At 42.5% G+C, this 13,748-nt stretch overlaps 1 protein-coding gene across 4 annotated transcripts in view; it reads right to left on the minus strand.

The window, feature by feature from the left end:
* The window catches only part of LOC122542753 (SPARC-related modular calcium-binding protein 1-like), a 100,486-nt gene that overhangs the window by 49,320 nt on the left and 37,418 nt on the right, over positions 1 to 13,748 (minus strand). The window lies entirely within an intron of this gene.

The raw sequence follows: 13,748 nt of genomic DNA on the forward strand, positions 1-13,748 counted from the left end.
TCCTCTTATAATTTAACCCTTTAAGCCCTGATACCAATCAAGTGAACCTACACTGCACCCATTCCAAGACTAATATTGAGTTCTTGGTCCATTGATACAGATAGGATTTCTTGAAGACTACAAATCAGGTACACAACCTTCACACCCAACTCCCATATGGATATCTGATGCAGGAACCACAATTTCCAAAAGATCTAGATGTTTAAGGGCTCTAATTGACTCCAATCTTAGACCACTCAGATACAATGGAAGAAATCATAACTCTCCAATAACCAGGTAAATGAAGAGGAAAATTGTCATGATCTAGAATGCACTGTTGCAAAAGGTGGAAGAAACAGATTCAAATAATAATTTTTAAATGCAGTTGGATAAATAGTTGAAAGGAAAGGTTCACAGAGCTTTGGGGAAAGAGCATGGGTCAATTAAACTAATTGGATAAAAAACCAGTGAAGGTACAAAGGATCAAGTGACCTCATCCCATGCTGAATGCTTCTGAGAAAGCTTATATTAATCACTTGTGAAGTTCTCATGTTGGCTTATTCTGTGCAGTACTGGTTCTTAGAGGTTTATGAGAATATATCCCATTTTGGGAAACTCCCTTATATCTGGGAAGGTGACAGCACTAGCAAGAAGGTTCTGCAGCTCAGCCTAGATTCTTTCTGTAGACATGGAAGCAGGTCGTGTACCTGTTAGATGATATCATAACATGTAATATTCCAGTATAAAGGTCCCAACCTTACCTTTATTGTTGTGCTTACTGTGTATTTGCACTGTGTGGTCAGCAATGTTATGATCCCAGCTGACTGTAATACTGGATAAGTACGTTTTCAAAGTGAAACCTGGCTTGATGGATCATAAGTTTTATTTTTGCAATTTTGTTACCATGGTGGTCAGACTGAGCATAGTCACATGAGGTTGTCAATGTACTTTTAAACAAAAATATCATGTCTATTACACAAAAAAATCCTTATCACAAACAGCAAACAGATAGATTTAACCCCTTTACCCAGCTTCATACTATACAGGCTGTATTGAGACTGTTAAAACAGCACATCTCAGGATTACTATTGGTGCCACAGGGTAGTGAGAAGAGAAACAGTGAGCAAGTGCAGCTAAATACGTGGCTACTGGTGCAGGAGAGAGGGCTTCAGATACGCAGATCATTGGGGTACCTTTTGGGGAAGGTGGGACCTCTACATGAAGGACTAGTTGCACTTAAACTGGAGGGGCACCAATGTCCTGGGTGGGAGATTAGAGCATTTGGCAGGGTTTAAACTAGTTTGGCAGGGGGTTGGGAACCAGAACTACAGATCAGAGGAGTTCTGAATAGGCAGAAATAGAATGCAGAGAGTCTGGCAGGTAGGTTGATAAGGCAAAGGCATGGATTAAAGTGTGTCTGTTCCAATGCAAGGAGTGTCAAGAATAAGAGTGATGAACTTAAAGCATAGGTCAGTACTTGGAACTACGATGTTATGGCCATAACGGAGACATGGATTTCAAAGGAGCAGGAATGGTTGCTGGATGTTCCAGGGTTTAGATTAGATCTTTTAAAAAGAATAGGTGCGGGGGGGTGGGGGGGAAGCTATTAAACAGGCAGGGAAGTAGCATTGTCAATTAGAGGGTATCTCATAGCTGCAGAAAAGGAGGTTGTTAAGAAGGCTTTGTTTACTGAGTCAATATGGGTGGAAGTCAGTAATAGGAAAGGAGCAGTCACTTCATTGGGTTTTATCTATAGAACCTCCCAGTAGCAGCAAAGAGATGGAAGAACAGATTGGACAGCAGATCAGCAGATCTTGGAGAGGTGCAGCTGTAACAGAGTTGTTGTTATGGGTGACTTCAACTTCCCCAATATTGATTGGAACCTCCTTAGTGCAGATGGTCTGGATGGAGCCAATTTTGTCAGGTGTGTCCAGGAAGGATTCCCAAATCAATATGACTGGGGGAAGGCCATATTGAATTTGGCACTAGGCAACGAGCCAGGTCTGGTGTCAGATCTCTCAATGGGAGAGCATTTCAGTGACAGTGACCACAACTGCCTCACCTTTACCATAGCCATGGAAAGGGATAGAAATAGACAGTATGGGAAGGTATTTAATTGAGGGAGGGGACATTATACTGCTATTAGGCAGGAGCTGTGGAGTATAAATTGGGATCAATTGTTCTATGAAAAATGCACAACAGAAATGTGAGGCTGTTTATGAAGCAAGAGAGGTGACTTGATAGAGGTGTTAAATCTGCTGATAAGGATCTTTCTTATATATCAAACTGGCAGTCACTAGACTTCCAACAGCATAATAAATAGATTATTTTCAAAGGTAACCTTTAAAAAATGAATAATATTTTCTGCACCTGTATTCCCCTATAGAAATCCCATCCATATTAATATTAAATAAGTGTTACACATGAATGGGACAATTAACAGTAATTGCATTAGCGAAATAGAAAGATTTTTGATGCAAGGTTTAAGGTGAGGGGGAAAGATTCAAAAGGATATAAGGGGCAACATTATCACACAGAGGGTGATGTGTGTATGAAATAAGCTACCAGAGGAAGTGGTGGAGGCTGGTCACAACATTTAAAAGGCATCTGATGGGTATATGAATAGGAAGGGTTTGGAGGGATATGGGCCAAATGCTGGTAAATGGGACTAGATTAATTTAGGATATCTGGTCGGCATGGACGAGTTGGACCGAAGGGTCTGTTTCCATGCTGTATAGCTCTATGACTCTAAATGGAATTACTGTTACATTCCATTGAAAAATCAAAGCCAGGCAAAAAGATCAATCACCTCAAAGGCCTAGCCCTATATAAGGAGGGACACTTAAATGTAGTTGAGGTCCACCACCCTCAGATAATCACTGCAAATTATTATTTTGTTGAAGAAACTCCTGCGGCATGATGGAATGTTCAATTGAGGAGGGAACAAGAAAGATCAGAGAGCTAGGAAGATGAAGGTGAGGAAGGCCTTCACTATATTTCATGCACTGGGGGCATGGTAGCCAAGACATTATGTTACAGGACTAACCGACTCAGAAACCTGGAATAATGATCTGAAGGCATGAATTAAAATTCCAGTCAGGCAACTCAGGGATTCAAATTCAGTTAACTAAATAAAAACTCAAGAATTAAAAAATATGTTAGTAAGGGTAGCCATGAAACTATCAGGTTGTCATAAAAATCCATCTGGTTCTCTGATGCCCTCCTTATGTCTTTGTAAACACTTTACCTCCTCTTCACACCTCATTTTCCTACCTTTATTGGTGTCGTTGGCAAGTTTAATTATCATACATGGAATCCCTTTGGCTAATTCATTGATATAAATTATAAATAGCATAAATATATAAACAGCACTAATTCTTGTGGCATTTTTTTTCTTCTCTTGTGGAAGTCACTGGCTGGCTAGCATTTATTGCCCATCCCTAGTTACCCTAGAGAAGGCAGTGGTGAGCTTCTTTCTTGAGTCACTGCAGTCCACCTGTAGGTTGACCCACAATGTCCTTAGGGAGGGAATTCTGTATTTTGATCCAGCAATGAAGGAATGATGATATACCGAGGAACTTCGATTATCCGAATATCAATTATCCGAATATCAGATTATCCAAAGGGGATCTCAAGGTCCCGATAGAAACATTACATTAAAGAGCTGTTTCAACCCTAATTGCGTCTTTTTTTACTGGTACAATGATTAAAAACAAACTCGGCTCACTAAAATGCTGCTGAGAACAGTCCTGGACAGTCCAGGCACCATCTCCAAATGATTGACCCCCCACCCTCTCTCTTCTCCTACACTTTCCCTGGAGTTCTACACAGGGGTGCACTCTAAACCCCTCTTCCCCAGATAATCTCTCCAACATTATCCTGTACAGGGCAAATGTGGAACCTGTCAAAACATTGCAGTAAAAAGGTGCGTGCAGCGTGCTATTTCGAGACTTACCCCACAAAGCCAGCAGCAGTCTTAGTGTTGGTGTACAGTCCAGCTGCCCCGGGTGTTAGGATGGGCATTGGACGGTGGGTGGGAATGGATGGGGTTGCGGGGTTGGGGGAGCAGAGTTGGTGCTGCAGTGTTGGGGGCGGGCACTGGTGCAGGGTTGGTGCGGGCGGGGACAGACGGGGGTGCAGAGTTGGACAGGGTTTGGAGGTAGGGTTGGAGTGGACGGGGTTGGGGGTGAGTGGGGGGGCAGGGTGGGAGTGGACGGGTTTGGGGGCAGGCAGGGGCAGACGGGCGGAGTGTGGGCCGGGGTGGGAGCGGACGGGGTGGGGGTGGGAGTGGACGGGTTTGCGGGCGGGCGGGGGGGCAGATGGGCAGAGTGTGGGCCGGGGTGGTGGGGGGGGGGGGAGCGGACGGGGGGAATGGAGAGGGAGTGGACAGGTGTGGGGGTGGGTGGGGTGGTGGGGTGGGAGTGGAGGGGTTTGGGGGCGGGTGGGGGTGGTGGGATGGGAGTGGACGGGTTTGGGGGCAGGCAGGGGCAGACGGGCGGAATGTGGGTGGGGAGGCGGGTTGGGAGCAGATGGGGGGTGGGGTCTCGTGTACAGTGTGCTTTCGCCTAGTCTCCTGAACGAGGAGCAGACTTCACAGAAAACTCCGAGCCCAGGAGGAAATCAATTAACCAAATAATCAATTATCCGAATGAAATAGTGCCCGCCCATCTCGTTCAGATAATCGAGGTTCCTCTGTATTTCCAAATCAAGATGGTGAGTGGCTTGGAGGGGAACTTGTAGGCAGTGGTGTGCCCATGTGTCTGCTGCCCTTGTCCTTCTAGGTGGAAGTAGTCATGGATTTGGAAGGTGCTGTCAAAGGAGCCTTGGTGAACTTCTACAGTGCATCTTGTAGATGGCACATACTCTACTACTGTGCATCAGTTGTGGAGGAAGTGGATGCTTGTGAATGTGGTGCCAATCAAGTGGGCTGCTTTGTCCTGGATGGCGTCAAATTTCTTGAGTGTTTGGAGCTGCATCCATCCAGGCAAGTGGGGATTATTCCATTACACATCTGACTTCTGCCTTGTAGATAGTGGACAGGCTATGGGTAGTTAGGAGATGAGTTATTCACCTCAGTATTTATAGCCTCTATCTAGAGAGTGGTGCTGGAAGAGCACAGCAGGTCAGGCAGCATCCGAGGAGCAGGAGAGTTGATGTTTCGAGCAAAAGCCCTTCATCAGGATTCCAGATGAAGGGCTTTTGCCTGAAAAGCCGATGCTCCTGTTCCTCAGATGCTACCTGACCTGCTGTGCTTTTCCAGCACCACACTCTCAACTCTGGTCTATAGCATCTGCAGTCCTCACTTTCACCTAGTAGATTTATGGCCTCTGAGCTGTTCTTGAAGCCACTGTATTAATATGGCAAGTCCAGTTGAGTTTCTGGTCAGTGGTAACCCTGAGGATGTTCATCGTGGGGTTATTTAGTGATGATAACATAATTGAATGTTAATGGTTAGAGAAGGTCATTGCTAGTATTTGTATGGCATGAATGTTACTTGCCAATGGTCAGCCCAACCTGGATAGTGTCCAGATCTTGTTGCATTTGAATGTGCACTGCTTCAGAACTAAGGAGTCATGAATGCTGCTGAATATTGTGCAATCATCAGTGAACATCTGTATTTTTGACCTTATGATGGAGGGCAAATTATTCATGACGCAGCTGAAGATAGTTGGGCCTAGGACCTACCCTGAGGAACTCCTGCAGAAGTGTCTTGCAGCTAAGATGACTGATCTCCAAGTACCATAAACAATCTAGGACTCCAACCAGCAGAGAGTTTGCCCCTTAATACTTATTCATTCCAATTTTTCTAGGGTTCTTTGTTGCCACACTCAATCGAATGCAGCTTTGATGTCAAGGACTGTCACTCTCACCTCACCTCTGGAATTCAACTTTTTTGTCCATGATTGAAGCAAGGCTGTAATGAGATCAGGAGCTGAGTGGGCCTGGCGGAACTCAGATTGGGTGTCACTGAACAGATTATTGTTGAGGAGGTGCTGCTTGATGACACCTTCCATCACTTTACTGATGATGAGAGTAAACTGATAGGGCGGTAATTGGCCGGACTGTATTTGTCCTGTTTTTTGTATAGGGGGATATATTTGCGCAATTCTCCACATTGTTGCTTAGATGCCAGTGTTGTAACTGTACTGGAACAGTTTGGCCAGTAGAACAGCAAATTCTGGAGCTCACGTCTTCAGTATTATTGCAGGAATATTGTCAGGGCCCATAGTCTTTGCAGTACCAAGCGCCTCCAACAATTTCTTGGTATCACTTAGAATGAATCAAATTGGCTGAAGACTGGTATCTGTGATTCTGGGGACCACTGAAGGAGGCTGAGTTGGACCACCCACTCGGCATTTCTGGCTGAAGGTTGTTGTGGATGCTACAGCCTTATTTTTGCACTAATGTGTTGGGCTCTTCCATCATCGAGGATGGGGATATCTTTGGAGCCTTCTCCTCCTCCAGTGAGTTGTTTAATCGTCCACTACCATTCACAACTGGATGTGGCAGGACTGGAGAGGTCCAATCTGTTCATTGTGGGATTGCTTAGCTGTGTCTATCACTTGCTGTATATGCTGTTTCGCATGCAAGTAAGTCTGTTTGGTAGCTTCACCAGGTTGAAACCTCATTTTTAGGTATGCCTGCCACTGCTCCTGACATATCCTCCAAAACTTTCTATTGATCCCCTAGCTTGATGGTAATGTTTGAGTGGGGGATATGCCATGCCACAAGGTGCAGATTGTGTTGGAGTACAGTTCTGCTGCTGTTGGTGGCCCATAGCACTTTGTGGCTGCCCTGTCTTAAGTTGCCAGCCTGTCTCATTTAGCATAGTGATAGTGCCACACACACAATGGAGGGTATTCTCAATGTGAAGGAGGGACATCATCTCCAAAAGGACTATGTAATGGTTACTCTTACTGATAGTGTCATGGACAGATGCATTTGCAGCCAGCAAATTGATAAGGATGAGGCCAAGTATATTTTTCCATCACGTTGACTCCCTCACTACCTGCCGCAGACCCATTTTAGCAGGTATGACCTTTAGCACTCAGTAGTACTACTCCTGAGCCACTCTTGGTAATAGACATTGAAATCCCCCACCAAGAGTACATTTTGCGTCCTTGCCACCCTCAGTGCTTCCTCCAGGTGTTGTTCAACAAGGAGGAGTACTGATTCAACAGCGGAGGGAGGACAGTACACAGCAATCAGCCAGAGGTTTTCTTCCCCATGTTTAACCTGAAGCTATGAACTTAATTGGATCTGGAGTCAATGTTGAGGACTCTCAGAGCAACTTCCTCCTGACTGTATACACTATGCCGCCACCTCTGCTGGGTTTGTCCTGCCAGTAGAACAGGACATATCCAAGGATGGTGATGGTGTTGTCTTTGATTCAACTTTGATTCCGTGAGTATGACTGTGTCACACTGTTGCTTAACTAGTCTGTGTAACAGTTCTCCAATTTTGGCACTAGCCCCCAGATATTAATACGGAGGATTTACAGAGTCCCCTGGGCTGTTTCTGTCATTGTTTTTTCCAGTGCCTAGGTCGATGCCAGGTGATCTGTCTGGTTTCATTTCTTTGTTGAGACTTCATAGTGATTGATACGACTGAGTGGCTTGCTTGGCTATTGCTATGCTATTTTCCAATCCTCTGGGACTCTTCTAGAAATGAAGGAATTTTGAAAGATTATAACTAATGCATCTCTGCAACCACCACTTTCAAGAGTCTAGGACGGTAGCTATCTTGTCCTGGGAACCTACCAAATCTTTCCCTGGCAGCTTTTCCCTCATGATGCTGTTTGTTTTGAGTTCCTCCGTTGTGTTCACCTCTTGACTTTCAAGTACCTTTAGGATGTTTTCTAAGTCTTAACTCTTCTGCCATAGCCTTGTTTATTTTCTATTATCAATTATATATGGAGGAGGCTATTTAAGTTTGCTTCCCTATTCAATAAAATCATGGTTGATCTGTTTGTACTTTGAAATCCACATTTCAATGTAGCCCAATAACCTTGATTCTCTTGCTTAACAAGAATCCATCTCCATCCGTCTTAAAAATATTCAATTACCCTGCTCCTATCATCTTCAGTAGCAGAATTCTAAAGTCACACAACCCTCTGAGAAAAATAAATTCTCATCTCCAATAAAAAGGACAACCTTTAAAACATTGCTTTCAAGTTCTGGATTCACCCACAAGAAAAAAAAATCATTTTCAAATCCACCTTGTCAAAACCATTCAGGATCTTAATACCCTTCCAGCAAGACACCCTCACTCTTCTACACTGTCGTAGAAACAAGCCCACTATGTCCAACCTATCCTCATACCCATCCATTCTAGGTATCAAACTAGCAAACCTCAAACAAAGTGCCTCTAATACATTGACATCCTTAAAATAAGGAGATTAAACTGTACACAGTTTTAAGATGAGGTCTTACTAATGCTCTATAACCGAAGAAAAACACTTTTCAGTTTAATTCCTCTCATAATGAAGCATAGTACCCCATTAGCCTTCTTGATTACATGATGTACATGCTTACTAATTTTTTTGTGATTTAAACATTAGATCACTCGCACATGAATTCCACAGTGATTCTCCCTTTAAGTAATATCAGCTTTTTCATTCTTTCTTCCAAAGTAAACAACTTCATATTTTCCCATATTGTGATCCACCTGTCAAGCTTCTGTCCACTCAATCAATCTTTCTTGGGCTTATGCAACCACCTTCTGTCTTTGTCACAATATATTTTGCTATTTATTGTTGTGTCATCTGCAAAATTTAGCTTCCGCCCCTTCACACTCCTCATCTAAGATATTGATGTAAATTATAAAAAATTGAGGCAGCAGCACAGACAGCGCAGACTCCATTCATCAAATCCATCCAGTCATACAAATCAGCTGTTTAAGCAGATGTTGTTTTCTGCAAATCAGCCAATTTTCTGTCCAGGCTAATATGACACCATGAGCTTTAATTTACCACAGTAACCTTTGGTATGACACTTTATAAAATGCCTTCTAGAGATATGTGTAGGCAAATCTCCACAATACCAGTTACTCCTTCAGAGAACTGCACTAAATTAGTTAAACATGATTTTCCTTTCACAAAATTATGCTGACTCTTCAATTACTCTATGACTTTGAGTTTTTTCTAAGTGTGCAGCAATTACCTGTTTAATGATTGATTCTAATACCTCCCCCATGACAGACACCAAGATAACTGACTTATAGTTTCCAGATTTCTACCTCCATTCCTATGCTTGCTACTTTCCAGTCTGATGGAGCCTTTCCTGAATCTAGGAAATTTTGGAAAATTGACTGCAACATATTTACAACCTCACAAACCACCCCTTTTAAGAACTTAGGATGAAATCCATCTGGACCCAGAGACTTATCAAATCACAGCTCCATCAGTTTGGTTAATAGACCCCTAGTGATTTGAATTTCACTAAGTTCTTCTCTCGATTCCACCTCCTGATGTACAGCTACTGCTGGAATTTTTTTTTTCTATTATTCATAGTGAAGACAGAAGCAAAATGTTTGTTCAGTTCACCCACCATTTCCTTATTATCTACATTAATTCCCCATTTTTACTCTGCAGAAGACCAATACTCATTTTTTCTTACTCTTTTCATTTTTAAATATATATGTAGGAACTTTCGCTTTTCATTTTTACAGTTCTAGCTAGCTTCTTCTTATACTAACTTTTTTCCTCCTATTAACCTTTCAGTCATTCTTTGCCATTCTGTATACTTGGATCAATTATCTGACCTGCCACTCATTTGAGTGCAGTTATATGCTTTTTCCTTAAGTTTGATGGTTTCCCTAACTTATTTCGTTCACCAAGAATGGTGGATCCTCCATTTAGATTGTTTTTAACAGTAGGAATATACTTATTCTGACTATTCTCAAATACTCCTTCTGAATAGATTCTATTCTGTCTGTTAGTATGCTAATTCACCAGCTAATTCAGTTTTCTTACCTTCGTTTATTTCTTCCTTTATTCACTCTCTTACAGCATAATTACTGTTGGGGGGAGTTCTATAAACTACTCCCACAAATAAATAAACACTTACCTTTCTATTTCATATCGCTGCCAAAACTAATTCTGTATTTTGCTCTTTCACATTAGGGTCATCTCTCACTACTGTACTGTACTGATCTCATCTTTAATGGACAGAGCTACTCTACCATTTGAAATGACAAATACCCTTCAATATTCCAGTCCCAGGCTTGGTCAGCTTGCACACATTCACTGTAACGGCTATCAAGTCATACATATTTATTTCAATTTGGGCTAACAATTCATTTTTGTTAAAAATGCTGCTTAATTCAGATACAGGACGTTTAACTCTTGCATTTTACAATTACTTCATTCTCTGACTCTGCTAGTATAATCTTAAGTTTATATTCTCTCCACCTTGCTGTCACACAGGGGGTTTCAATACTCAAATCACTAAACTGTTTTATTGCATTGTCAGTTCCCTCTAACTTACCATGTTGGCTGAGGAATAGCAGATGGAGTCTAATTTAGATAAATGTAAGGCGTTGCATTTTGGTAAGGCAAACCAGGGCAGGATCCGTACACTTAATGGAAGGGCCCTGAGGAGTATCACTGAACAAAGATGCCTAGTGGTGCAGGTGCACAGTTCTTTGAAACTGGAGTCACAGGTAGACAAATGGGCATTTGGAAAGCTTGCCTTCATTGGTCAGAACATTGAGTATAGGAGCTGGGACATCATGTTGCAGCTGTACTGTACATTGGTGAGGAAACTTTTAGAATACTGCGTACAATTCTGGTCGCCCTTCTACAGGAAGCAAGTTGTTAAACTTGAGGGGGCAGAAAAGATTTTTTAGCGTGTTGCCAGGACTGGAGGGTATGAGTTATAGGGAGAGGCTGAATAGGCTGGGGCATTTTCCCTGGAGTGGAAGCTGAGGGGTGGCCTTATAGATGTTTATAAAACCATGAGGGGTATGGATAGGGTGAATAGCCAAGGTCTATTTCCAAGGGTGGGGAAGTCCAAACTAGAGAGCATCGATTTAAGGTGCGAGGGGAAAGATTTAAAAAGGACCTGAAGGGTAACTTTTTCCACACAAAGGGTGGTGTGTGTATGGAATGAGTTGCCAGAGAAAGTGGTGGAGGCTGGTACAATTACAACATTTACAAGGCATCTGGATGGGTACATAAATAGGAAAGGTTTAGAGGGCTATAGGCCAAATGTTGGAAAATGATTTAAAAAGTTGGGACATCATGTTGAAGGTTGTACAAGGCATTGGTGAGGCCTCTTCTGGAATACTGTGTACAGTTCTGGTCACCCTGTTAGAGGAATGGTATTATTAAATAGGAAAAAGTTCAGAAAAGATTTACCAGGATGTTGCCAGGAGTGGAAGTTTTGAGTTATATAGGTAGGTTGGATAGATTGGGATTTTGAGTCAGAGAGTCATATAGATATACAGCACGGAAACAGACTTTTCGGTCCAACTTGTCCATGCTGACCAGATATCCCAACCCAATCTAGTCCCACCTCCAAAACCTTCCTATTCGTATACCCATCTAGATGTCTTTTAAATGTTGTAATTGTACTAGTCTTCACCACTTCCTCTGGCAGCCCATTCCACACGCACATCACCCTCTACATGAAAAAGTTGCTCCTTAGGTCACTTTTGTATCTTTCCCCCTCACCCTAAACCAATGCTCTCTAGTTCTGGACTCCCCCACCTCAGGGAAAAGACTTTGTCTATTTACCGTATCCATGCCCCTCATGATTTTATAAACCTCTATAAGGTCACCCCCTCAGCCTCCAATGCTCCAGGGAAAACAGCGCTAGCCTATTCAACCTCTCCCTAGAGCTCAAATCCTCCAACCCTGGCAACACCCTTGTAAATCTTTTCTGACCCTTTCAATTTTCACAACATCCTTCCAATAGGAAGGAGACCAGAATTGCACGCAATATTCATTTGTTCATTGGAGGAAGGAGATTGAGGGATAACCTTAAGGAGATTTATAAAATGACGTAGATAACGTGAAGAGCAAGGGTTCTTTTCCTAGGGTGTGGGTTTCAAAGCTATGAGGCATATTTTTAAGATGAGAGGAGAAATATTTAAGAAGGAAATGAGGGGCAATGGATTTACACATGGAGCAGTTCGCACGTGGAATGAACTGCTAGAGGAAGTGGTGGCTGCAAGTACAGTTACAAAGTTTAAAAGACATTGGATAAGTACATGAAAAGAAAGGTTTGGAGGGATATAGGCCAAATGCAAGCAAGTGGGACTCATTTACTGTATGATTCTGACCTTATGGTGGCATAGCCAACAACCACCACATCCCATGAACAAATAAAAGAAAAGTAAAAGTCTATGTTACCTTCAAGGTTCTGCTTTTTCAATCTAACACCAACACTAAACAGAAACTCTTTCCAAGTCCTATCTATGTCCTCAGTCCTATACAGACTACAACAACTGAAACCTCTCCCTCTCACTCCGAGTTTCTGTCCAGATCAAGGCAAATATCTCAAATCCTGGCACTGGGCAGGCAACACAAACTTCTCAGCTCATGCTGTCAGCTACTGAACACTGTTTGTATATGTCTTACGACCACAACATTACTATTTATTCCCTCCAAATAAATGACTTCCTGTACCATGGAGCCATAGTCAGTTCACTCATCCACCCTGCAGCCATGGTTTTCATTGATACAACCTACCAGAACCTTGAACCAGTTGGGCAATTGCAAGAGCTGAGATATCCGAATTCTATGTTCTTGATCCCTTTATCTGTCTCATTTGCAATAACAGGAGAAAGTGAGGACTGCAGATGCTGGAGACCAGAGTTGAAAAATGTGGTGCTGGAAAAACACAGCAGGCCAGGCAGCATCCAAGGAGCAGGAGAATCGACGTTTCGGGCATAAGCCCTTCTTCAGGAATGAGCTCATTCCTGAAGAAGGGCTTATACCCGAAACATCGATTCTCCTGCTCCTCAGAATGCTGCCTGGCCTGCTGTTTCACTTGCAAAAACACCCTTCTGTCCCTGACCACTGACTAAATTAGATGACTCTATGTTAAGAGGTGTGACTGTCTTCAGGAGTAAACTTTCCAGGTACCCCTTCCTAATGCATTGCAGTGTTCAGCCTCCAGCTCAACTCTGAGCTGAAGCTCCTCAAGATGCTGAGATGTGATTGCCTTGAATTGCACTAGAATCCATCGGCTCTTACATACTCCAGCCACAATAACTCACCTCCCTGCCAACTTTTAATAGTTTTTGTCTTAATTTATTTTAATTATTTTATTTATTTATTTAACCCTACTTCTCCAAAAAAGCTTTACCAATGCTAGTAACCATTACTACTAATAAGAAAATGTTACAATTACTAATAACTTCCAGGAGTTTTTAAAGATAAATTAGACAAATACTCACAAAACAATCAATTACCTGTTTCTCTGTGATGTCACACTTTGATTTTTCTCAAAATATACAGCTAGTCCCTTTAGGAGCAACAGACTAGACTGCACTGGACTGGATCCTGTTTTTTTAAATACTGCTCTCCTGCTCTCTCACACTGTTTAATGGCCTCCAAATTCACCTTTCTCCACATCTTTGTACAATCTGCTGTCCAGTTATCTTAGGTGCAGATACAGAGTAAAGCTTCATATGTGTCCTCCTTTATGCTCTCCAAGTTTAACTTTCTCAGCACTGTTTTAGGTGGGTGGAACATCAGAAGTGTTTTAATGAGTGTTTCAATAGCGCTGGCGAAGCATGGTACCCTATAGGAGAAAGTAACC

Source organism: Chiloscyllium plagiosum, unplaced genomic scaffold (assembly GCF_037043375.1).
Source record: "Chiloscyllium plagiosum isolate Xiang-an unplaced genomic scaffold, Cpla_swu_hap1 HiC_scaffold_47, whole genome shotgun sequence".
In the NCBI taxonomy this organism is placed as follows: Eukaryota; Metazoa; Chordata; class Chondrichthyes; order Orectolobiformes; family Hemiscylliidae; genus Chiloscyllium; species Chiloscyllium plagiosum.